Source organism: Tympanuchus pallidicinctus, unplaced genomic scaffold (assembly GCF_026119805.1).
Source record: "Tympanuchus pallidicinctus isolate F22 unplaced genomic scaffold, pur_lepc_1.0 scaffold1, whole genome shotgun sequence".
Taxonomy (NCBI): Eukaryota; Metazoa; Chordata; class Aves; order Galliformes; family Phasianidae; genus Tympanuchus; species Tympanuchus pallidicinctus.
The window spans coordinates 60544508-60568090 of NW_026294618.1; the positions used below are offsets into that span (position 1 = coordinate 60544508).

The 23583-nt window shown below is 34.8% G+C and overlaps 1 long non-coding RNA gene across 2 annotated transcripts; it reads left to right on the top strand.

Annotated features, from left to right (window-relative positions):
• Positions 1 to 1874: 1874 nt before the first annotated feature.
• Positions 1875 to 22767, top strand: LOC128086253 (uncharacterized). Of its 2 annotated transcripts, XR_008209310.1 has the most exons (6): positions 6500 to 6581; positions 7310 to 7378; positions 13294 to 13351; positions 17123 to 17216; positions 18725 to 18816; positions 21923 to 22767. It is a non-coding gene; the product is annotated as an uncharacterized LOC128086253 (long non-coding RNA). The 2 variants fall into 2 exon arrangements; XR_008209307.1 differs by lacking the exons at positions 6500 to 6581; positions 7310 to 7378 and adding an exon at positions 1875 to 1942.
• Positions 22768 to 23583: the final 816 nt, after the last annotated feature.

Consider the following 23583-nt stretch of genomic DNA (forward strand, 5'->3'; position numbering starts at 1 on the left):
GCAAATGTTTCAGTCATTTTAATGATTTAAAGGCTTAAAAATTACTCAACTAATCTATTTTAGGTTTTTAGTTAGACAAGAAGCTAAGACAATCTGCAAGAAATGAGATCATTTCCTACTTTGAAACCTCCTGTTTCCGAGTTGCTCTCTTGACTCTGCTTCAGATTTCTGGAGGAAAGTTTTATTCATTACCTAAGCAAAAATTTCAGGTAGATAGATTTTGTTTAAGGAAGCTTATTTATAGCTGTATTTCAAGAGGACTAGAATGATGCATTTATGAATAATAAAGAAACTCATCAAAATATTAAAAGCCAGCCAAATTTTTACAAAATAATGAAATGTATATTTTCCCCCTCTCTCCTTATTTTGATTTTGTTTTTTCCCTATCCAGTATAATTCTCCTGACTCCACTGGAATTATGCTATTCTACACTTAGATTTAAATAAAAGGAGCTAGACCTTTTTTCCTCTTCTGAATTCTTGATTCTTTCTTTCCTAATACTTGAGTCTCATATAATTTTTCAATGTGGATTGAGTATGAAGGAGTTCTGTTACAGTGCTTGAGAAATTCTGTCCAATCTCTGCCGTTTATCTGGAGCTTGTTGAGTACAGCTCTGCAATGTCAAACATCTTTGATTTGATTTAGCCTGGACCAGATGTCAACAAATTGGAATTTAATGTTGTTGAGACAGATGACAATGTAGGAAACATAAAGAGATTAATTACAAATTAGAATTAAAGAAAACATTCAGATGCAGTTGTGCGATTATTTACTGCAGCTTAGATCAATCAGAAAAAAAAGAACAGAAATTGTATTTTTCTCTCATTCCATGCAACAAAGTTAACTGGAATTGCACTTAAACATGTACTGAATTCCAGGGTGTTTATAAACTCATCTGCATGACTTAGGAGGTAGAAAGTTTCCTTTGGTATAATTGATTTGTTCCAGGGATTTTCCATTTGAAAACCATGCCTTTGCTTATTTTCTTTAAGGAGTCCACGCTTATTGTGTTATTTGGATAAATACAAACTCAGCTTTAACAAGATGAACATATATCCTTTAAATGGTAGAGTAAATTTCTGTTATTTTCCTCAGAACAAAATCTATGGGACATTCAAAATAATGAAAGGAACAAACGTAAAGTTTTAGAATTAATGTTGTCCATTCAGATATTACTTCCTTCTGTGGTTGATTTAAAAACATATTATACTAGCACATCCTACCACAGCAGACTAGTATTACATAGGAATACATGTATTCCAAATTTGAGCATTTGTTCTTCATAGTCACAACTAAAAAAGATGCATTGTTTCAAAGAACATAGGACAACTTTCCTTCTACTGTAGAATTCATCACTGATCGTATATTGCAATGCAAGTATTTACTGATTTGTTTAAATATAAATACAGTTTTCTGACAGACGCACAGCTCCCTTAGCAGCATCTTGTAATTAGTGACTAAATAATGGTTAATTTGTGATAACGTGAACTTCCTTTAGGAAATTCTCTTCGCCCCTTCATGCCTTTCAATTTTGCTGAGGTTCAAAAAATGAAATTTACCAAATCATCTGATATATTCATCTCTTTGCACTATGTCTATCACCATAGTATCTGAGTATTTATCTTATTAAAGCTTTATTATGTAGCACAAACATGACAGGTAGAAAACAAGGTACTTGTTTTCATCCAGCTTAAGCAAGATACTAAAAAAGGCTAATTATCTGTGCAGAGGAAATGCTAAGTCGAAGCTTGAAGTAGTGATTGAGCACCTATTGGGAAGGCAGGGCCAACCCAGGGGAGCTCAGGTGCATGCAGTGCATCTGAGTGACCAGAACAGGTGGAGTCAGGATCCACCCCTTCCTAGACCTTATCCAAGAGCTGGCAGTGGAGATAAGGGTATCTTGCTGGAGATTCTTGCCTCCTGTAGTGGGGGCCTTCCAGGGGTAAGAAGCTCTTTTCCTTCATTTCTGTATCTGTGGCTGCTGTGTTTGGGATTGTTCTCATTTGTTGTAGCCAAAGACCTCACCACCCTGATGTTATCACAGTACTTTCCATCACATTATAGCATTATTGCTCATTTTCAATATTCAGAGATGGATAAAAAACTGGAATTATTAAGGAATTATTTTGATTCTGAAGATGCAAAATTTCTGTTGGAAAATGTAAATACACAAAAGAAGATGAATTCACGCTACAGATCAACATTAGTTGTTTTTTAATATTATTATTATTATTTAATAATATTATTTATATTATAATTATATTAATAATATTATATTAAAATATAATGTAATATTTTAAGTTAGTCAGTTAAGTCTATGTTAGCCTTAGTAGGTAGCAGACCTATATTGTAACAAAATCTATAGAGAAGCTTTCATTTATTTGTCTCAAACTGAGTTCCTGTACCCCTTTCTAACTTCTTCTCTGACTAACAGGCAAAACAGGATTCTGAATACTGATGAGATCAGAAGTGCTTGTTGTACCTACTCTGCTCTAGTTGGGTATGGTGAAGTGGCTGAAAAGGCACTAAATTTGTGCCTGAGCAGCTGAATTCTGCATGTGCAGATAAATTAACCTTGTTCACTAGTATTTTCTGCTCTTTAATGATGAAAAAATTGTGTAATCGGCTGATTATATTTGTGCTGATTTGGAATACCCCTACATTAATTTTGGTTTTGAGAAATTTTCTCCCATTTTCCTATTTCCCCCCACCATCTTTATGATTGTGATGGTGATCACCTACCTTTTGCACGTGTGCTGTCTGCCTTTGCTGTTGAGGGCCATTCAGTGGGATTTTTTTTCTGAGCTCTTTTCTGAGCAACGCAGAATTCTTCCACACAAAAACTTTATGGTTATTATTTTTATATATCTTTTACTTTGTGGAGCATAATTCAGAGAGTAAAAAAACTGAAGATAATAGTATAATGTGACTTAAAAGCATATGAATTGTGGGTGATCTTGGCTGTAGGATTATGTTTGTCCATATTTTTAAAGTAATTAGATTTTGTCACTACTTCTAGGTTCCTAAACTGACTGGATTTCAGATTATGGTGCCAGGTAAACAGCAAGTAACTGCGTCAGTGATCAGGTTAAGATATTGAGTTAATTTGTTTTGTGAGCCTGGAATATACAGATCACAAGGAAAATGGGCACTTAAAAATAGTTTGTCAAACTATGGATGAAGATCAGATGAAAGAAATAAAAAATAGAAACAGAAGGGCCTTTGGGACGTCAGTGGGATCTATCAAAGTCTAATCATCATACAGCTCTGGCATTTTGCTTCAGTGTAGGGGGTGCCCCGAGCACTTCTGGTTGGTGGCTTGCTGAGTAAATGTCAGTTTAACAGTGTTTTCCTGTTTTTGTGAAAAAATTCCTGTAGGGTGTCTCATCAGCTAACCAATTTTATTATTTTCTCACTGCCTCTAGTCAAGCATAAATGTTAGTTCTATATGTAGCTGCTTTTTTACCTTGTTTCCTTTTGCCCAGTGACGTCAGAGGTTTTTAGCCATGAGAAGTCTAAGATCAACTATTCTTGAACCATAAACTACTAATATCTTTGCTTCTTGCAGATTTTACTCCTGCAACCCTGGGTGCATGTTACTGTACTCATTACAGGCAGCAGACATGCACACCATTGTGGCAGTTGTTATGAAAGTAGGAATTCTACTTTTAATGTGATCTGTGGATATCACAGCCCAGTGAGTGCACAGAAAAACAGTTTGGTTGAGATTTTCTGTTGTGAGCACCAACAAGATCAAGGAAAAACTTGTGACAATGTGCAGGGGGAGGCTTGTCACTTTTCTTTTTATTTTGCAGGGTATGTGTTTGAGCATGACTTTTTGCTATGATTTAAGTTGATCTCCTAATTTAAGCACACCACACAAAATAGGAGAAAAATGTTTTGGATGAGTTTTAGATGATGATGTTTTTATAAAATATCTACTATTAAAAATAATGAAATGCAAATGCAGTTCATTAGTCTGTTCTAAATGCTTTAAGTTTCTATACAAATTCACCATATGCCATATACAAAGAACATAATCCCTGCATCATTGGTGGACACTGTATGTTAAGCATTCTTTGTGTGTTCATTACTGCATAATTGCCAATTCATAAATAAACTTAATGTATTACATACATAGCATGTATGTTGAATGAATAATTCCATTAGAAATGATCAAAGCTGGGGGAGGGGGAAATCTCATTAGCTGACATTCCCATATAATAATTATTTCATTTGGGTTTGGAATAGAAAAATTTTCATTGGGTACAGCAGCTTTGTTTGGGATGTGGTAGAAAGACTTTTACTAAAGCTATATTGAGCTATATTTTTATTTCTGCAAGGAGCCTTCTTAAGACCAGGTGCAGATGTGGCCATACCAGCTCACATGGCCATCCTTTGCATAATTCCCTGAAAGGCTCTGGGAAAGATTAAATTGCAAAGCTACAGAGCTGTGCCCATCTGTAAGTCACAGCAGGAGCAGATGATTTTTTTTTTTTTTTTTTTTAAGATGAGTACTAAGCAGTTTGCTTTTTCACAGGAGGTCCACTTGTACAATTTTTCTAATAGTTAACAGACTAAAATAAAAGTTGCCATGAAATCCTCTGAACATCAAAATGTGACAGAGCAGTGCTGTATTTTAATTTACAGTTTCATGCTCTCACCTGAAGATAATAGCATAAATGAATAAGTTTTAGGAAAAAAAGTAGAAAACCATACTTCTTTGAGTAACTTTGAGTTAGTTAGTCAGCTTCTTATAATTTTTTTTATGCTGGGGTTTCTGCACATGAAATATAAATGAAAGCAACAATTAAGATTCCGCCTTTTTTTCTGCATCATAAAGTGCTGCTATTTTTAAGTAATAATCCCTCAGTGCATCACATGGTTCATTTTCATTAAATAAACATCTTAAATGTGTAAAAGCCATATTCATTTATATATATATTTAAATAAATCTAACCCAATGGATGTGGTTCTCAATGAATAATTGATATTTGTTTTATCTCCAGTTTCATACAAAGAATTAGTTAAATTAAAATGACATTTTTCCTCATTTGTTTAATTCTTCTTATCTTTTAATCTTCCATTTATATTCAAGTAATTCAAATAGCTTTAGTTGTTGTCCCATTTCCTCTATTTTTTTTCTTGCCTGTGAGGCTCCAGCTCCATGAGCTAACAAGCTGCATGCAATTACAAAAGCCTTGCTTCAATCACCACTCTCTGTACATTCCACTTGCACCTCTGGAATATTCCTTCATGATACCAAAATCCAGTAAGTGTGAGCTGCTTGTTGGCATCTGTGGTTCTGTAATCCAGAGCACTGGTAGCACGAACTACTCAAGTAGTTCATGGAAAAGCAAAGGGAGTTGTATGAAAGATCTCTGAATTAGACTGTACACATTTGTTCTCACTGTGTTGCTAGACTTCCGCAAGTCCTCAGTGTGAGGAACCTGAGAAACACTTTTCACTAGTTTTATGCCCATTCTGGAGTCTTTCCTCATGCCCTTCACCCCTCTGCGTTAGCTTCTGACCTTTACATTAGTTAAATTCCAGGAAAATCCAAATGTCTTCAGTTTGTCTGCTTTTCTGGGTTGGTTGCTATTGTGTGTAACTAATGGTTTGTTGATCTCTCCTCATATGTCACTTTATTATCTAGACAAAATTGCTCTTTTCTAGTTCGCCTGTGACACCTAGTTTTCTAGAATATAACAATCAAATCCTATTTTCTAGTGTTCATTTTTCTATGTTCAGCCATTCCACGTGAAATCAATCCTTTATAATAGCATACAGCTTTGAAAGGATTTGCTGTGTATTGCTCATGTTTTACATGTCCAAGCTTTAATCAGCTCTTCTTTGTTAAGTTGTGCTCCTGACATGGGAAGACAGAATATTTTGTGAAGAATGGAAATGATTTATTAATCAGGAAAGAGGTACATTCTTTTTGGAGAGACTAGAAACACGCTTTTTATCAAGCCAAAGGTGAATCTAATAGGGAATAGCTCTGCCATTCATTTTGTTGCAGTTATGTTTGTGCCTTGGAATTTGAAAAAAAAAAAAAAAAAAAAAAAAAAAAAAAAAAAAAAAAAAAAGTTTGTTTTTCTGAGATGTGATCCATTTGGGATTTTGTTTTTCTAGATGCTTCAGTTTAATTTCTGTAGAAGAAAGTAAGTCTTCTCAAACTGCTTGAAATCTGCTAATAAGAAAGATCAGCTGCTTAAGAACAAAACAGTTACATTGTTTATTCCATGTGCCATCTTGGTGGAAGAGTTGTCTTGCTACCATCTAAAGTCACCCAACTGGAATGAAATCAGCTTAATGTTTCTTCATGCCTGTTTGTTTTTCTGAACTAGTGCTCCAAAGCAAAGAAGCATAGCAGTGTGTGCTCTGCTTAAATTCCAATGTAATCAAATGGCAAGTTGTCAAAGCATGAGAAGAAAGTAGGCAAAGTACAGAGGTGTCATTTGTGATACAATGTAACCAATAGAAATTCTACTCCCCAGGAACAGAGCTGCTTGTAGGCAGCCTGAAATTGTTTCAGAAGTGACAGGAGGTGGGAGAGGAAACTTTCAAAGACCAGGATGGTAAATACAGAACTCCATTTTTGAAATTCCTGTGTTGAGAAATATGGATAACCACTGCTTGTTTTCGCTTTTGTCTTCCACCCATCATTACTCCTTGGCAGGAAGAGGTCTTCTCAGCCCACATGGAGACATTAGTGACTGCCATTAGCAAATGGTGTTTCTTCAGAAGGGGAACAGGTTAGAAGACACAAGTTTCTAAAATAGAGTGGGTGATATTTTGGTGACTGTGGAGCTAAACTTCTGCTGAGAAATACCACACAGTCCCTGGTGTTCGGTATCTGAGTGTTACAGACAGCTCATAACAGAGGTTTTGCAGAATCAACTCAGTGAGGAAAACGGTCCTGGGTGCTCCTGCATAGAATAGCCCCGAATGGGTTTGAGCCCTGTTGTGTGGGGTTGCCTTTGTTGGAAGGTAGTGCCATAAACCCATCACTGTTTGCTGGAGATTAAAGCATGAGATTGTCTTCATTGCACATACGAGATGTCACTTAATGACTTGTATCTTGTATAACAGATGTTTAAAAATAGTAACTAAAGAAAAAAAAGCTTAGTGTTTCATATTCAGGTTGATCTTCTCATAGCAGAGATAAGATGTTTCTCCTTTCTCCCATCAAATCCAGTTTCTGAGCAATCTGCCAGGCTCAGATTCTGCCTCACCTGAATATTACTCACGGAGAATGGTCTCCAGTGGTATACTTTCTGCATACATGTCTGAATTTGCCTTCTAGGGCATTGGAGTCTGGCTTCAACCAGGGATTTAGCTACTACTCGAATCTTGTCAGAGAAAAAAATGAAAGGTTGGTGTACAGAAGACAATTTGATGAAAATTGTCAAATGTTGTCTAATCAATGTAAATGCTTAAATAACAGAGATAATCGTAGTCAGTTTCCATAATAATTTTCTTTGAATAAGCTATTTTTATTAAGTGACTATTTTTAAAAAGAATCACAGAATGTCTGAGGTGGGAAAGCTCTGGAAATTATCCACTACAATCATCTGCTCAAGCAGAGTTACCTACACTAGATTTTTCAGGTATGTATCTGTTCTGGGTTCGAATATCTCCAAGGACAGAAACTTCATAGCCTTTGTAAACAACCTAAGCTTTTGTTTAATCACCCTCATGGTATGGATTTCATTTTCACATGTTTAGGCAGAAGACCCTGTGTTTCAGTTTGTGCCCTTCACTCCTTGTCCCATCACTGCGCTCTACTGAAAGAGCTTAACTTTGTTCTTCCTCCCATTCCCAATCAATTTTTCCTGGTCTGTTAGTAACAAATCCAGCAAGGTGGTTGCCCTCATTGGCTCCTTGATCACATGGTCACTTGTATCACCTCTCAGGTTATTGCATGTAAAGATCAGTGAATATGTGAAATGTAATTGAGCGTGTATGTTTTCAGTTCTTACCATGGTCCCACAGATGATTGTAGTGGATAATTTCCAGAGCTTTCTTACTAAGAGTAAGAAGTTTTTTCTATTTTGTTCCAAGTAATGAAAACGATGAACGTAAGAATCCATTGGAGTTTTCCTGCAAAACTATTTTATAATTTTTTTTTTCATTTTACTTACCTTCTTGATATTTTAGATTACTCTAACATTTCTCAGCTATGGAAAGCAAAACTAGGAGAAGTTCTTCCTATTGTTCTGTATCTTATGAAAAGAAAAATAGAAGAAAAGTGAGGGGGAAGATAGAAAATTCCAGGAAAAGCCTTCACATCAGTGCTCTTACTGCCTCAATGGAGAAAGATTAAAATGGTTAGTCTGATCTCTGATACTAGGACAAGTTTTCCTAGAAGAAATCTAAACAAATATGTCAGTGTGACTGTGGTCTGTCAGAGAAAGAGTTAAAACCATTTTGTATTCCATTTACTTAAAAAGCAAAACTTTTTCCATCTGTTTCAACTGATCAGATGGTAAAGATAGTACTTAAAATGTAAGCAGGTTGAAGGTGAGACTTCTAATGTAAGGGTCAGAATTTACAGATGTTCTGACTTAAATTGTTTTTGCCAAGATACGTCTACTCTTCAGGCATTTGGGAAGCTAAATTAACGAATAAAAAGAAATTTTATGAATAGGCTTAATAGTGGATTAAATCAGAATTTTGTATACTTCTCAATGAATTATTTTATGTATATGTATATTATCATGGGTTTTTAAATGTGTAAACTTACCCAAAATACAATGCTGTTCTAAAATAGTAAAGAAACAAAACCATAGTTCTGTGATCACACTTGCCAGGGCCTTAAAAACCCAATTGTAGTCTAGGCTTCAGGGACTGCTTGTAAAGAATTTGCTAGTGAAGTAGGTAACAACAATTGTCTGTAAAGGGGCCTAGGTAGCATCAGTTTATGAACTGCCCAGTGAAACAATTGAGGATATATTACACAGGGTTTGAGAGTAGTTTGGAGTAACAAAATTGTGTTGATTAGAAACTAAACGTGAAGAGAATGTTTTCTATAGTCATGACTATGAGATTGGGCTGGTAAATTTTAGTATAAGTAGGTTTTTCATAGAAGTAGATGTTTGCAGGAATCATAGATTGAGCATGAAACATTTTTATTCATGAAATATATAAGCAGGTCTAATCAATTCCTTCAATTTTATCTGCTTAATAATTTCAAGCGTGAGGTACATTGCTATTATAAATTATTACTGAATTACTTTCATACTAGATTTATTCTTAACACTATGCATTATTACTTTACCTCTTCAGATTTAATGGCTTCTGTAATACCACTGTGTATATGAGGTATTTGAAACTTTTTTTCTCCAAGGGAAAGACAGGCACTTAGCCAAATCTCTCTGAAATGAGTATTGTGACTCAGTGCAGTAGTGACCAGGAGATAAGAAGCCTTGGACTTCAAAATCACTAGTTCTGTAATTTCTGCTTTGCTTTGATCAACTCACTTGTATCTATTCTACTTTTTTCCACCAAATATCTGGTTTTAATTAATCATTTATTTAAATTTTGTCCTATTAGGACAATGGTTTTAATAAATTCTGATGTGTTATATTTATTTTTCTTTGAATAATTAATATTTTTATCTGTGGGAGAAAAAACAAAAGAGCACAGATATAATCCTACTGAATAAAATAAAAAATGAGCAAACAAGTTGTTTCTATTCTCACTCAGAATGCTTAAAAGAGAGGAATGAACTGTTTGTAAAGATGTTTCAAAAGCTGAAAAAAATGTGGTTTTTTTTTTAGTTCATATGAATACTTTTGAAATCCATTTAATCAACAGACACAGCTTGCACCAGATCCAGCCTATGCTGTTTGAAAGTCTCCATCAGCTGCTCAGAAGTTGTGCTTTATTTTTCTGAGAATACTGGACTGAATATCTTCTAGTCTTGTTTTTTGCTAGGCTTTGTCTTGAAACCTTTGTTATTTACATATAATTTGGGGCAATTTTATACGGAACTTTATGATACAGGAAGTACTTCTGCTATACAGATCCTTGCAAAGATCTATCTACCTTGAGTTCTCCTTTTGCATTTTAATTACTGACCCTAATTAAATCACTTTTTCTCATTCTCCTGATATTTATTATTAATTTTTATTTCTTCAGCTAAAATTATCTCAAAAGTATGTGTTTCTATATCCCTTATTTTTTATTATTCATTAGTTGACTAGATTTGAGGCATGTAACTTCCACATTTTGACAGCCCTACTATTAAAATTGGGAAAGAATCAGATCCTGAGCCATAGGATTTTGTATAGAGTTGTGATTTAGAACTGATGTTCTGAACATTCACTGTAATTCTCTCTGGTGTAAAATTGTGATGTCCAGTTGCTCTAATCTATTTGTCTTGTGTTGGTAGTCTGTATCTTAACATTGTCTGATTTTTTTTTTTTTTTTAATTATTATTATTATTTTTTTACTTATGTGTTACAGAAATTAATCACGAAGATAGAAATAAACATGAAATTTGAAAGAATGTAACAACTCTCTGCAATACCTGGCTTGCAAACCCAGTCTAGTAGAAATTTTTAAGACTTTGAAGTACAACTGCATATAAAGCTTGACAGGGATTAAATGAATGGTATTGCACTCTCCCTAATTCTTTTCCATGTTGAAAACTGTATGGCAAGTTCTCTGTGTCAGCTGAGTCTATTGTCCTCATGTTCCAGTAATGCTTATTGAGAACTTAGTAACCATGTATTCCATGCAGAGCTGTGTTGAAGCTAGTACTAGCCAGGGAATCTAGTCATTAACTCTGACAGTATGTAAGTAGATACTGATATATATTTATTTATCAAGCAAATATGAGCATCAAAGATACCATATACTCTAGGTAAGAGAGAAACATCAGAATATTTCACTGACAGTGAAAATGTAAGTTTAAGAATCAAACTGTGACAACTAATATAAACAAGGAGCATGGAGCATACATAGATGTTTTATTCTCAAAAACTCAGAAGCATTTCATCAGACATGGTAGCAATCAAGAACAGAGACAGAGAGGAAGAAATTCCTCAAGAATCCTTTCCGCTCTACTTTTTTCATTCTACATGTACTAGCAGGCTTTCCCATATAAAAGATAGATAAACTGACTTTGATAATTAATTTGATTTGATGAATTTTGGTGTGAAAAAAAGTTCAAAATATATTGTCTGAATGAGGGGAAAAAAAGAATTAAGAAGCATGTGAGATATTTGGATAGTATTAAATGTGGTATCAGGTCTTATTTCAAATGAAATCTGTTTAAATCCAGTCTGTAAATCTTTATAAAATATCTGTAGGTCATTATCACAGAACTCTAAAACAGAGTTTTATTCTTATGCCAAGTTGTTGAACATATTTTTGTTCCCATGTGCAAATCATGAATGAGCTTGTCACGAATCTGTAATGCTTAATTTGAATGGAGAGCTCAGTCAGCTATAGCATTAGCTTCTGCTGGTAATATCCTGTGTGGTGTGATAAGAGACATTTGCTTGTGTATATCTTCAGCCTATCCAAAGTAACTAAATAATAAATGCTTATTATGCTTTTACAGAGTTCATTCTTCAAGTCAAATCTGCACATAACAGTTAGTTATATTAGTTCCATCATATTTTTCAGGACTATATAAAAAATGTGATTAGGTTAATGAAATATCCAGTTAATCCTTTTGTTAATGACTGATTTTTATTTTATTTTATTTTTTTTTTTTTTGAAGACAGCTTTCAGTTTTCAAAGTTCAGATATCTCTCTTTTTATATTTTAAAAGGAATCTCTTGATAAAACAGAAATTACTAATCAGGAAATAGTTACGAATTATAACAACAGTGTTTGTTTCTTTTTTTATTTCACTTGTTTTTTCCTAAACAAAAAATATCTCAATTTATCCTGTTATTTCAAATGTGAGTGGGGCATCTTTTATCTGACTTTATATAAAAATCAGACATGTAACTTGAGACATTCATTTACTTACAGTTTAAGCTATTCATCTAGTCAATCCCATTGAACAACAGCAAAAAAAAATCCTTGGAGAGCAAATTCTTCTCATAATAGGATCGAAGTCAAATAGGATAAATTATCTTTTCAATATGTCTGTCTCTTTTCATTCTCAATAGAGGTAGTATGAATGACTTGCTCTAGTGCTAAACTTTCACATGCTAAAATTAGAGGGAAGAAACTCTCTACAGAGTGGGACTTCATTTGGCATCTGGAAGGTATCTCTGTCCATGTTAATTTGTTTCCCCTTCTATTTTTTGTGTGTGTGTGTGTGACAGTGAGTACAGCAGGGAATATGCAGTTGTTTTTTTCCTTTTTCCTGCTCTCTAGGCACCCAAATTCTTAATCTCTGCTTTTTTTTTTTTTTTTTTTTTTTTTTTTAATTCAGCTAGAGGACAATTATTTGTATTATGCAGATTTTTTATTCTAGCCTTTTTTCCACTTAAAATAGCCCATAATTCAAGCAATATTTTATTTCTCAAAATCTAAGCTTAACTGTTTTTTGAAATGAAAAGATCTAAAATGTTTTTCCAAGAAATTTTCGGTAGCACAACTTAGCTCATTTCCAGTTAGAGAGTCAGTCTTTGGCCTAGTTACAGATGCAATATTTTACACAGCCTTCTGTTGGGACCCTATTTCACTACACCCAAGGTTGTAAAGTAGGTATCTGTCAGTTTCTTTGATTGTTAAAAGTGAACTTTTATTTAAAAAGATTTGTTTTTTAAAATCTATTATACATTGTATTGTGAGTAATGCTTCATTTGAAAATGAGTGTTTCTATTATGCTGTGATTAATAATCTATTTTAGTTTAGAACAGCATTTGTTCTCTTAACTATATGTGGTTAAGTCATTATTTTCATATACTTTCCTTCTGTCTCTTTAAAATTCGTATGGATTTCTTATTAGGATGATTTTTTTGAACATAATGTACATGTAATGAACATAATGTGTGCTTAGAATGAAATGTGATGTAAAAATAGGAATAGTAATGAAGGTTTTTTCTTCTCTAGGTATTCATTACAGAGATTAATCTTGGTTAGAAGATCGTTGGAATGAGCTGCTAAAAGTTCTGTAAATCTATGCGTTTGGAACAGTCTCTGGCCAGAGGCGCTGCTGAGTGGTGCTCTGTTACACCCAGCCATCTTTCCTTGTATTTATTTGGCTATAACCAAGGCAACACTGATCAAACTAAAATTAGCTATTATATTTTTCCTTCTTTTTTTTTTTCTTTTTTCTGCCAAACTCTCACATATGTGGTCTTTTTGCTCTGTTCACAGGGACTGCTGGACTGGTGACTGGTGCATTTGTCTTCAAGAGAGAAGGACCAAAATTCTGGTAAGGTTGCTAATGAAGGAATTGATTTTGTAGTCAGAGCTAAATAGTACCTTTCTGGCAGCAGACACGTTGAATCACATCTGCTACTCCTGTGCCTCTATGCTGTTCTCTTGGAAACTCTCCTGGATGTCGTCTGTCTGCCTCTCAGAACCTGGGCAGAAACATGCTTCTTGAACTGTTCATTCTAGTTAGTTTTTCTCACTACAGAATGTCTTCACTGCCTACTCTCATACCTATTTTTTATGGGCTTCAGTTACCTGGCCCTCATATCAGCATCTCCACCATATCCAGTATTGAGTGGGATATGAACTCTATGATGTAATTACTTTAAGACCAGCATACTTTCTTCCTATGCAGCTCTGTGACTCATTGCAGACACTGACTTCTTCCAAACTTCTTGAAACTACTTTCTGTAGGAGATGCTATTTGTGTGAGGTGTTGCTTTCAAAATTAAAGGGACGCATGAACTTAAAACTGAATGAGATTAATTCATCAAGAACATTTAAACAGCAATTAGTAAAAGAGAACCCCAAGAGCTATCCTGAACTGCCTGATCATCCTTCACATGTGCCCCTTGCATGAAAGATGATTAAAAAAAAATTACAAAATTTTGCTACTTAACATGATTCTATTCTAAACACTGGATGTTCAATCATGCATTTGCCCTTTATTAGGTAGATGGAACTGTGAATGAAATTACATGCTCATTAAGCTAATCAGATCTTGGAGGAAAAACTCCACTTGACTTAACGAATTGCGTGGATCAGTACATAGCTTTACTTTTCTGATGCAAGCTGAAGCATAGTACTAAGAAATTGCAGGGTAATTAACACCTGTTTTTTTCCTCTGCTCAGAAATTCTGTTCTTTGCCTTGTCTCTGTTTTCTTCATGTAATAGAGCTTCTTTCATCTTCCCAGAGAGATCTGTCAAATTGTTCCATATTCACTTTTTGACATGAATGTCAAATTATTTTTCCCAAAAATAGAATAGTGATACTAAAGGAGAAGTATCTCTCTTGAAATTCCAGTGATGAATAATATGAACTAATTTCATTCATTATAAGCTAGATTTCAAGTTGTAAGGGATATTACTTAGTATTTTAAAAAGATCAGTGCAGAATTTCCTGTTATTCCTGTATGATTTCCTCTCTTCTTCAAATGTAGTTATTTAAATTGTAGCTTGCTTTTTTCATTATATTCAGGAAAAAAAGATTCAACATTTAACCAATGTTTCTTGTAAACTGAAGTTACTATATACTACTTGAAAATGTTCAATATTAATCTGCTTAAGTCAAAATTCATGTGGGAAAATAAATACAAATGTAAATGTAGAATACTTTCAAATGATTAGACAAAATATGTAATCAAAAATAAAAGACAATTATTTAAAATACAGTACTGTTTTTGCCTCGACAAAAACTTGACATCTATGAAAAATTAATTTTCTGTAAGTGTTTAAAATCTAAGAGTTCATCTTCATTTTGAATCACAGTACAACTCTCATGGTATTTGATGCCTGTTGTGCATCTGGTAATGTTATGGTTCTGATATCCCTGTTTCTTCTGTTTAGTCAATTGTAGACAACAATAATGTCCCATCTCAGACTTTTCCAGGCTGAGTAACTCCAGTTTCCTTAGCTTCTCCTCACATGGCATGTAGTCCAGCCCATGACCCTTGGCTGTGTGAGTTCCACATAAATGTTTTCCAAGTCAGTGTTCACCGCTGTTGAGATCTGTAGGCATGGCCATATTTTTTAAGAATATGACAGAATTAAAACTCTTCAAAACTCTTTGAACCTGTTCTATGAACAGTCATTTCATTATGGTTTCGAGTACTTTTATCACAGACCGAATTATCATAAACACCACCTCCCTTAGAGAATTTTTCAGAGATGAGAGTAGAAATTTTTCTTTGTTTCATTATTAAAATATCAGCATCCCATGAATAGTAAGGTGATATCTGCATTATAAATACCATAAATTATAACATTTCCTTAGTTTATAAGGGAATGGACTGATTTAAATTTCTTTTTGTTGAAAAAGGATCTTTGCATTCTCTATAAATCCTACTGTAGGTTGATCTCCATGTGAACTTTCACTCAGTTTATGCTGCCTTTCCAAGGTGAATAAAAATCAATTGCTCTGTATATATAAACATATTTCTTTAGAGTGACAAATGGAAAAATGTGAGGTATTAAAACACCAATACACTGCCATAAGCATTCAACTGAATAGTATAATGAAGAGAAAGTACAAGATTTACAGTGTTTAACATCAGTAAAAGAGGAGTTCATCAGACATTATAAAATTGAAATTCTTCCTTGGCATAGTGAATGTATGTTTTAGAGTAGGCTGATAAAGGGACAAAAACACAGGTTAGAAGAACTAAGTAGACACTACTGAATTAAACTCTTTAAAGTTTTCTGAAACTCATAAAATTCATCTTCCAATTATCAAAGAACAGGCTTACCTTGAAATGTCTATGTGAGACTGAGGATACTGCTTTTTATTTTTGTGCTGTATGGTTCTCCATCAGGGAAAGATCTGAGGATGTACAAGTAGTTCCTTTTTCTTCTCAATGTTTGCATAAAAACAATCTAGAAGGCTGCTCAAATAGAGAGTGCTACTCAATCTGGAGTAAGATCGTGAAAGAAAAAGGGCAAATAGAATGCATATTTTTAAGGGAGGTGGCAGGTGGACTGGGGATTATGGAGCAACTATCTTAATTTTAATTTTGGCAATTAAAAAATGAAAATATACATTTTCATTAAAAAAATATTCAGAAAAATTGCTATATAATGAACAAAAACCAATATAGATTTGTCAGAAACAAATCTTCTAAGTTTTCTTCCTTGCTGTTAAGAAGTACTGAATGTATAGGATAATATTTAGATTCCACAATTGGCTTTGAACCATTTTATGTGACCTTTGCTTATAAGTAATAATTCACAGAATTGTTGAACAGTTGCACAAATGATTAGGAAACCATGCTTAGTCATTAACAGTTCTTTGTTGGGTAGCATTATGTATTGAGTAGTGTTCTGCCGAGATCAGTCTTGCGCCCGGTTCTCATCATGTTCTCATTAGTGACTTGAATCATTGGGTAGGTAGTCAATGATTAAATAGTGTAGTGTGCTTATTAAATTTCCAATGACATCAAGCTATGACGGTCTGTAAATATATGTGAGGACAGACTTTAAAAGATCTTGGCAAATTAGGGAAATAATTTAAATAAATTGGATGCAATTCAGTAAGGACAAATGCAGAGCTCTAAGCTTAAATAAGCAAACATTTTTAAAGCAAGTCATGAAGCAACTACTTTGCAAATAAAGGTCTAAGGCAAACTGAGTGAGCTTTTCCTTTAACATTAGATATTCAAAATTCAGATGCATGTGTCTGAGATATTTGCTTCATTATACCTTTATCCTATCATTGAGAAGAAATACCTTTTTAGGGAAGCTAACTTTTTTTAGATATCTGCTTAAGATATCTTAGAAATGTATATATTTCTCTAATGATTTTCAAAGTACTTCGGGACAGAAGGCTCAGATGTAGATGTCCGTGTTGTAGGTTGACAAAAAAATTGTCACAGCTGCATAGGATTCTGTTATACAAGTGAGAAATCTTTTATTCATTTGACATGTGTAGCCATAATTGGGGATTAAAAACAAATGACAGAACTGGAAAGCCTTGCATGAGTTTTAACAGGGACAAGATTTATGAGGTTATCACTTAATGAATTAGTTTATCTACAAGCTCTTCTTCATTTACAGCTCGCTGCTGTGTAAATGCAGAATTAACAGAAGATTCCTGTCCCCAAAATCTTATAATTTAGGAGAAGTGTTATGAACAATGGATGTTCAAAAGGTAAGTTGTCAACTCACCAAGTCAAACATTACAGTAGTGCTGGAAAGCCAGTAGTGCTGTTTAAACCTCTGAAGTCTGGCCAAATTTGTCAGATCATGTCACACCTCTCTTACACAGAGCTTATGGCTGGCTGTCTAGAGATCAGTCTGGTATTTGGATTCATAGATGTCATGCACACGTCATCTTAGTTTATTGATTCCCACAAAATTCCCTGAGAAGCGTCTAAACATTGGCATAAGAAGCAAGTTATCAAGCTACTTGATAAACAGAACAACTTTTATTCTAAATATGTGTAATTTGGTTCTGATTTATGGGACTATTTCAGTTCTACTGCACCAAAACTGAGTGATTGCTTTACATACTGTGGGTTATTAATACAACAAAAAAAAAAGCTAATGATATTTTTATGCTAAAGACACTGATCTTCCTGGCTAGCGCTGAGATTTTTTTTAACTTGTATTGGTTTACAGAGGATGTAATTCTGCAAATTGGCATCATTATATAGAGTATCAGAACTTACTGTAGTACCCAGAAGCATTAGTGACAGTTTACTACTCACAAAAGTTTAACCATTGCTTTACCCAAAATAAAATTGGTGATGTGCTACAGATACAGCTGAAACGTCCATGTCTTTCCATGTTATTTTTTTTTTCCCCACAAACTCAATGTAGCTAGACAGAATCTGTCAGCAGGAGACTGAATTTAGTATTTAGCCCTAGCAATAAATTGTTTTAAAAAAGAAAATACAGACTTAATAGAAATGAACATTGAGAGCAGTCAAAAGCACAGGATCTTTTCTTTAATCTGGTAGTATTTAGCTTTTGAGGATTTGAGCTCTCACTAAGCAGTCATATGGACCTTGAGCTTGATACCTGCTGTCACTGTCTGTGTCAATCAAGCGGCAATGTTATTTCCATCAAATTTATTATAACCATGTCTCTGGACACTGGCTCTGAGAGCTGAACTGCCAGCAGCCTAAACCAGGAGAAGTTCAGTGACATTTGGATGAGAATGATTCAGTGCCTGCTTTTTGTTCAGAAAGGGGTTAGGAATGAATACGTTTATGCAAGCAAGGAGCTCCGTGCTCAAGGTCTATAAACGTCAAGTGTCCCTACTTCATAAATGTTCTGTGACACTTCCACTACAAAGTAGAAAGTATAAGGATCTCCTCAGACTGATAGGCATCATCAAATATGCCTCCTGGGGGTATAGTGAGAGCAGCAATAAGCCGAGAAGCTAGCTTCCTTGTGTCCTAGCACCTCCTGTCCCAGCAAAAGTAGGTCTCTGTTAGCTGTTATGAGGCTGATTCCTCTGTGTTGTCCTCTTTCCAACTCACTTCCGAAAGTCTTCTGAGCCCCACCATCCTCACTTGTTGTTCTGGTTCTTGTTGTGCCCCACTGTTTTCTTTCTGCTCAGGAAAATGTTTTTGATAGACTTGCACTCCTCTCTAGGATAAGTTTTCACTTTATAACTTTCACTCAAAACTTCTTGGAAATAGCTCGTTAAAGCTGCAGATTATGATAATGTGGTGCAAATGTGGATTTTTGCTGACCTTTGTGAGGAGGGATGCCACAGTCTTGGTGAATGATCTTCGCAAATGGTAAAAAGCCACTTTTTCTATCTGTGTCAACAGTGTTATTGGAAGTCTTCCTTAAAGTTATTTCAGATCAAAGAAAATATTTCATTGCATTAGTATACAAATTTAGGCCACAAAAATTTAAGCAAACACATCATTAGTATAAGAGAGTGAAATGCTTGAAGTACTTGTAAAGGTGGGCAAGTTTTGAGAATGCTAACTTCTTATTGCAGTGATAGCTGAAGAGAATTGCCTAAAGCATGGATATAACTGTTCTTGTGGCAGAATCTTGGAATGGAGCATGTATTAGCTCTTGGCCATTTTATATTCTAACATACTAAAATGATGTAAAATCTGAGCCTGTTTGCTTGATGTGTGTATTACTCTGGAAGTATTTGCATTTATGCACAAAGGATAGTTACTGCAGGGTTTTTTTTTTTTTTTTTTTTTTTTTTTTTTTGTGCTGCTGTTTGCATTGAAGCACTTTTAAAAAACAAAACAAAACAAAACCCTGTAGGTCTGAGTGTTAGCTGAAGTTATCTGCACTGAGATATCTGCTCGTCTTGTATGTGCAGTTCCTATTTCCTTATACTTCCATCTCCCTGTGGAAACTTATTTCATGCAACTGCAAGGTTCTGTATTACGTGTAAAACATCCTCTGATTCATCAGCGAGGATCCTCTCCTGCATCATAGCCGTCTACTCTAGAATAACATTCTCTACTGCTTTGCACAGATGCAGCATAAATACGCCCTTAGAAAAGAACCATTACAGCTTAGGCCCTTGATCTCAGATTCGTATTATGCAATCCACCCTCTAACTCACTTGAGGACTTCCTTGATGTCATTTTGCAAAATATTTCATTTTGTTAGCTGAATGCACGGCAGATTCCTATCATTAAACAGGCAGATTCATGAAACAAGCTTTTCTGTGGGAAGAATCTTACTTAAATGAAAATATTAACTTGGGTAAAACAAGGGCTAAGTTTAAATCAGGTCTGTTTCTTTGTGGCAGCAAATAATCTGCTGATCGAAGAATAAAAAGGCCTCACTTTTTTTTTTTTTTCTGTAAATTTGGGTAAGTCATAAGATGAGACAATTTAAGTTGCCCAATCTTTTTTTGTCACAGACTTAAGACCACCATCCTCAACATCAAAACTGGTTTTTCAGGAGTCCTGAACATTGCTGCTTGATTAAAAAACAAACAAACAAACAAAAAAACCTGACGTTTATTCTAAAATTAATTAGCCTTAATAATATTAACTCAGAGGTAAAGTGATTCTGCTGGTCATTTATGTTGGGTGGGTTCTTTAGTGATGCATAAAATATGACATAAACCCCTTCTTAATTTGCTTCCTGTATGTTACATAGGAAAGCATCCAGGCAGGTTTTGAGTGCCTCCAGAGAAGGAGACTCCATGACCTCTTCGATCACCTTGTTCCAGTGCTCTCTCACTATCAGGTCCTCAGCTTCTCTTTGTATGGGAGATGCTCTAGGCTCCTAATCACTCTTTGTAATCCTAAAATAATCGTTAAGAGTATAAGCCCTGTTAAGAAGCATGATCATGCTGAAATTACCGTCCACATTTTGCTGAGCTTGACACCTATCTGATAAGGTTGTCATAATTTTATCTAGGTATGTAAATGTGTTTTTCTCATGTAGACGAAAAAAAAGATACAGACATTTTTACCATTTTAAAATATTTTTTATTACATATTACATTTATCTACATTCCATCAAAATTTGTGGCAAAGTTTTATGATTCTTCCTAAAATGCATCCCTTTTATTTAGACTTCTCGTTGGAGAAAACAGATGGATTTTATTTGTACACTGAGTTTACATAAAATCAACTGCCACTGTTTGGTCAAAGTGTAATGTGCTCATTTGGACTTTTAGTTCTGATTTCACAGTGATTTTCTTATTTAACGGACAAAACGTAATGTACACGTGCTCTGGTACTCACTGAAAACTTCTCCACCTGAGAGACTTGTGACGGAGGTCCGGCTAATCTACTCACTACCTGTGGGCTGTTTGCTTTTCAGCTTACTTCCAAGAAGCATCTCTGGCTGAGTTCAGTTCTAATGTCAATACATTTTCCAAATAAAAAGCTGTAGTCATTTAGATACGTCACTGAAAAAATCCAGATTATTTGCTTAGAAGAATTATATTTGTGTCATGCTTTCCTTGCTCACAATGAGTTACTAAACTAAGAGGTCTGAGATCTATCAACACTTTACATAAATATTGCCACAGGAAATGATCAACTGAATTTTCTCTCAATCTATCATTTTTTCCCCTTTTTTTTCAATCTATTTTTATCTATCTCACTAGTGTAGTAGCTTTCATATACTTGTCTCTGCTATGACCTACGTAAGATCCCATATTAGATACTCAGCTAAGATGTTGCATAGACTGAACTGTACTTCTTCATTCAATAGAAAAAAGATCTGCATCACATCACTGTTTTATGCCAAATTAGCAACAAAATAATATTCAGTGTTTAATATCCATGGAAAATCTGGCCTCATAATGAATGACTTTGCAGGCATCTGTCACGTTAGCCTATGGACCAGAACAGTATTTGTTTGTTTGTTTAATGCCACACGAAATATAGTGGCTCTGCAGACAGCAAGAATGTTCTTTGGTAAGATTTTAAACAGTGCAGCCAGAAGCTTGTTATCTATCTTTAATACAGCAAGGATATGACGTTAATCAATTTTTAGTAAATCTGTTTCATATCTGAGCATGAAAGTTTTACTCTTCCTGGTAGCTGCTCTAATTGCCTGGCTGAACATTGCAAATCTATAGCCCAAGGATTAGTAACCCTTCACAGTAACCTCTGTCTCCACAACTTTAAGTTACTAAATGGTTGAACGTAATAAATTTAAATGGCCAGATACTGTCCCCATTCAATGGCCATTTTTAGCCTGGCTTCCTGAAGAAATTATGCTTATATAAACAGTTTTTTTTTCATTGGCCACCAGTAATACTTCTTTCCCTCGTAACATTTTAAAGCAATTTTGGCCATTTTCAGCTGTATATGTCAATATCTAGATATCTCAAAATCGTTCAGTTCTTTTCACTTCTGGGAAAGTAGATAGCTATAGCCGATCTTTATCCTTTTTGTCTAGATGCCTACATGCAGAGAAAGAGAGGATCCAAATAAAAACTAATGTGAGTCAACCAGCCAGACTACAAACTTTGCTGATGTACTCCTGGCAGATCAAACATGGACAGAGATTGAAGAAACAAGTAGGTGGTTCAGCTGGGTCACAGATGAAAGAAGAAAAGTTTCAGGGAGGGCTGAGTTGAAAAAATGTGAGGACGCAGGGAAAATTGTGCATGCTTTTAAAAAGACAAGAGCAGAGGTTGAGCAAGTAGAGAGAATCTTAGAGCAATATGGAAAGATTAAAGGTAATATACTTACCACGGTGAAAGACATTGGATGCATTTGGATGTTGAAGAGGAAGAAGAAAACTAGGAATAGGGAACGAACATGTATTCATTGGATTGATTGGCCCTTTGCTTATAAAAACAAAGAAAAACAAACAAGCAGAAATCCAAAACCATTCACTTTTGTTTATTGTGACATAAACGTTTTGAAACAACTCCAAGAAGATACTTTTTTGAAATTCAGTAAAAGGGATTTTTATCTTCATTTATGGAAACCTGTGTTACATTTTACAGATCAGAAAGTTTCCTTAGTTGGAAAATCACATGTATTGTTTTTCCTCTTACATCAGCCTGGAATTGAAAGATGGATTTTTTTTTCTGCCAGAAAGAGCAACATCTGATAGGCGACATTAAGAACAATGACCATACTTATAAACTCATTTCTATTTTCTTTCCTCATGTAAACTTCACTAGCCTTAGGTATAACTGTTATTCTATATTTTCTCCTCTATTATAGCTGGAACATTATAAAAGAAATAGTTGGATAGGATAATAGGATATTGTCAAAGATGCTACAAAGACCATATTTTGAGAAAAGAAGATAAAAAGCTGCAGAGTTTCACACATTTATTTTTCAAGTTATTCAGAGTTATCTCCTGTTCTACTTGCTACTCTTTTGTGACATGCCGTTAAGGAGAATACCAATATACTAGGGAGATACCAGTTCGAGAAAATTATTTTTGTATCTAGCAATTCTCTTGAATTCAGTAGTAAGAGATCCAACGGAGGGAAATCCAAACTGTATGGTACATCTCTTCCAGGACTGCACACCTGTCTTCTGCAGCAATGAGAAGCCATCAAAATATAGTTTATTATGATGCACAGTCTAAAGGAAAGTAGGTCTTGTTTCCCTCTGCTTTCTTCGTCAGTATTTTATGTTTTGTATAAGTGACTGTTAACATCTTCTTAAATTTGCTTTCTAGTGTTTTCTTTTTGTTTCATCAGTGTGCAGTAAGGGCCAACTTCTCCCAGAGGGTGGGTGAGCTGGAAGTTGTATTTTCCTGTAGTTTCCACACATGGGGGCAGAAACCAGGGCTGGATCCTTCAACAGCCCCAGACATACAAGGAGGTGAACCAGGTACCAGTCCCAGCCATAGGCTCCAGACCCAGGAGATGGAGTTGGAAATAGGTCAGGTGACAAGACTAAAGCATGTATCCAAGGGGTCCATCCAGAGAGCAATTACAGCAGCATGTGGCCAAGATCCACCTAGGAGGCAGAGTCAGGACTGAAGCTGGAGACCTGACAGCCTAAGGCAGATCTGAAACATTTAAATTCTTTGAGAGCGCAGTCCTTCCTGTCATCAAGGTCATTAACAAAGACGTTGATCAATATTTTCTC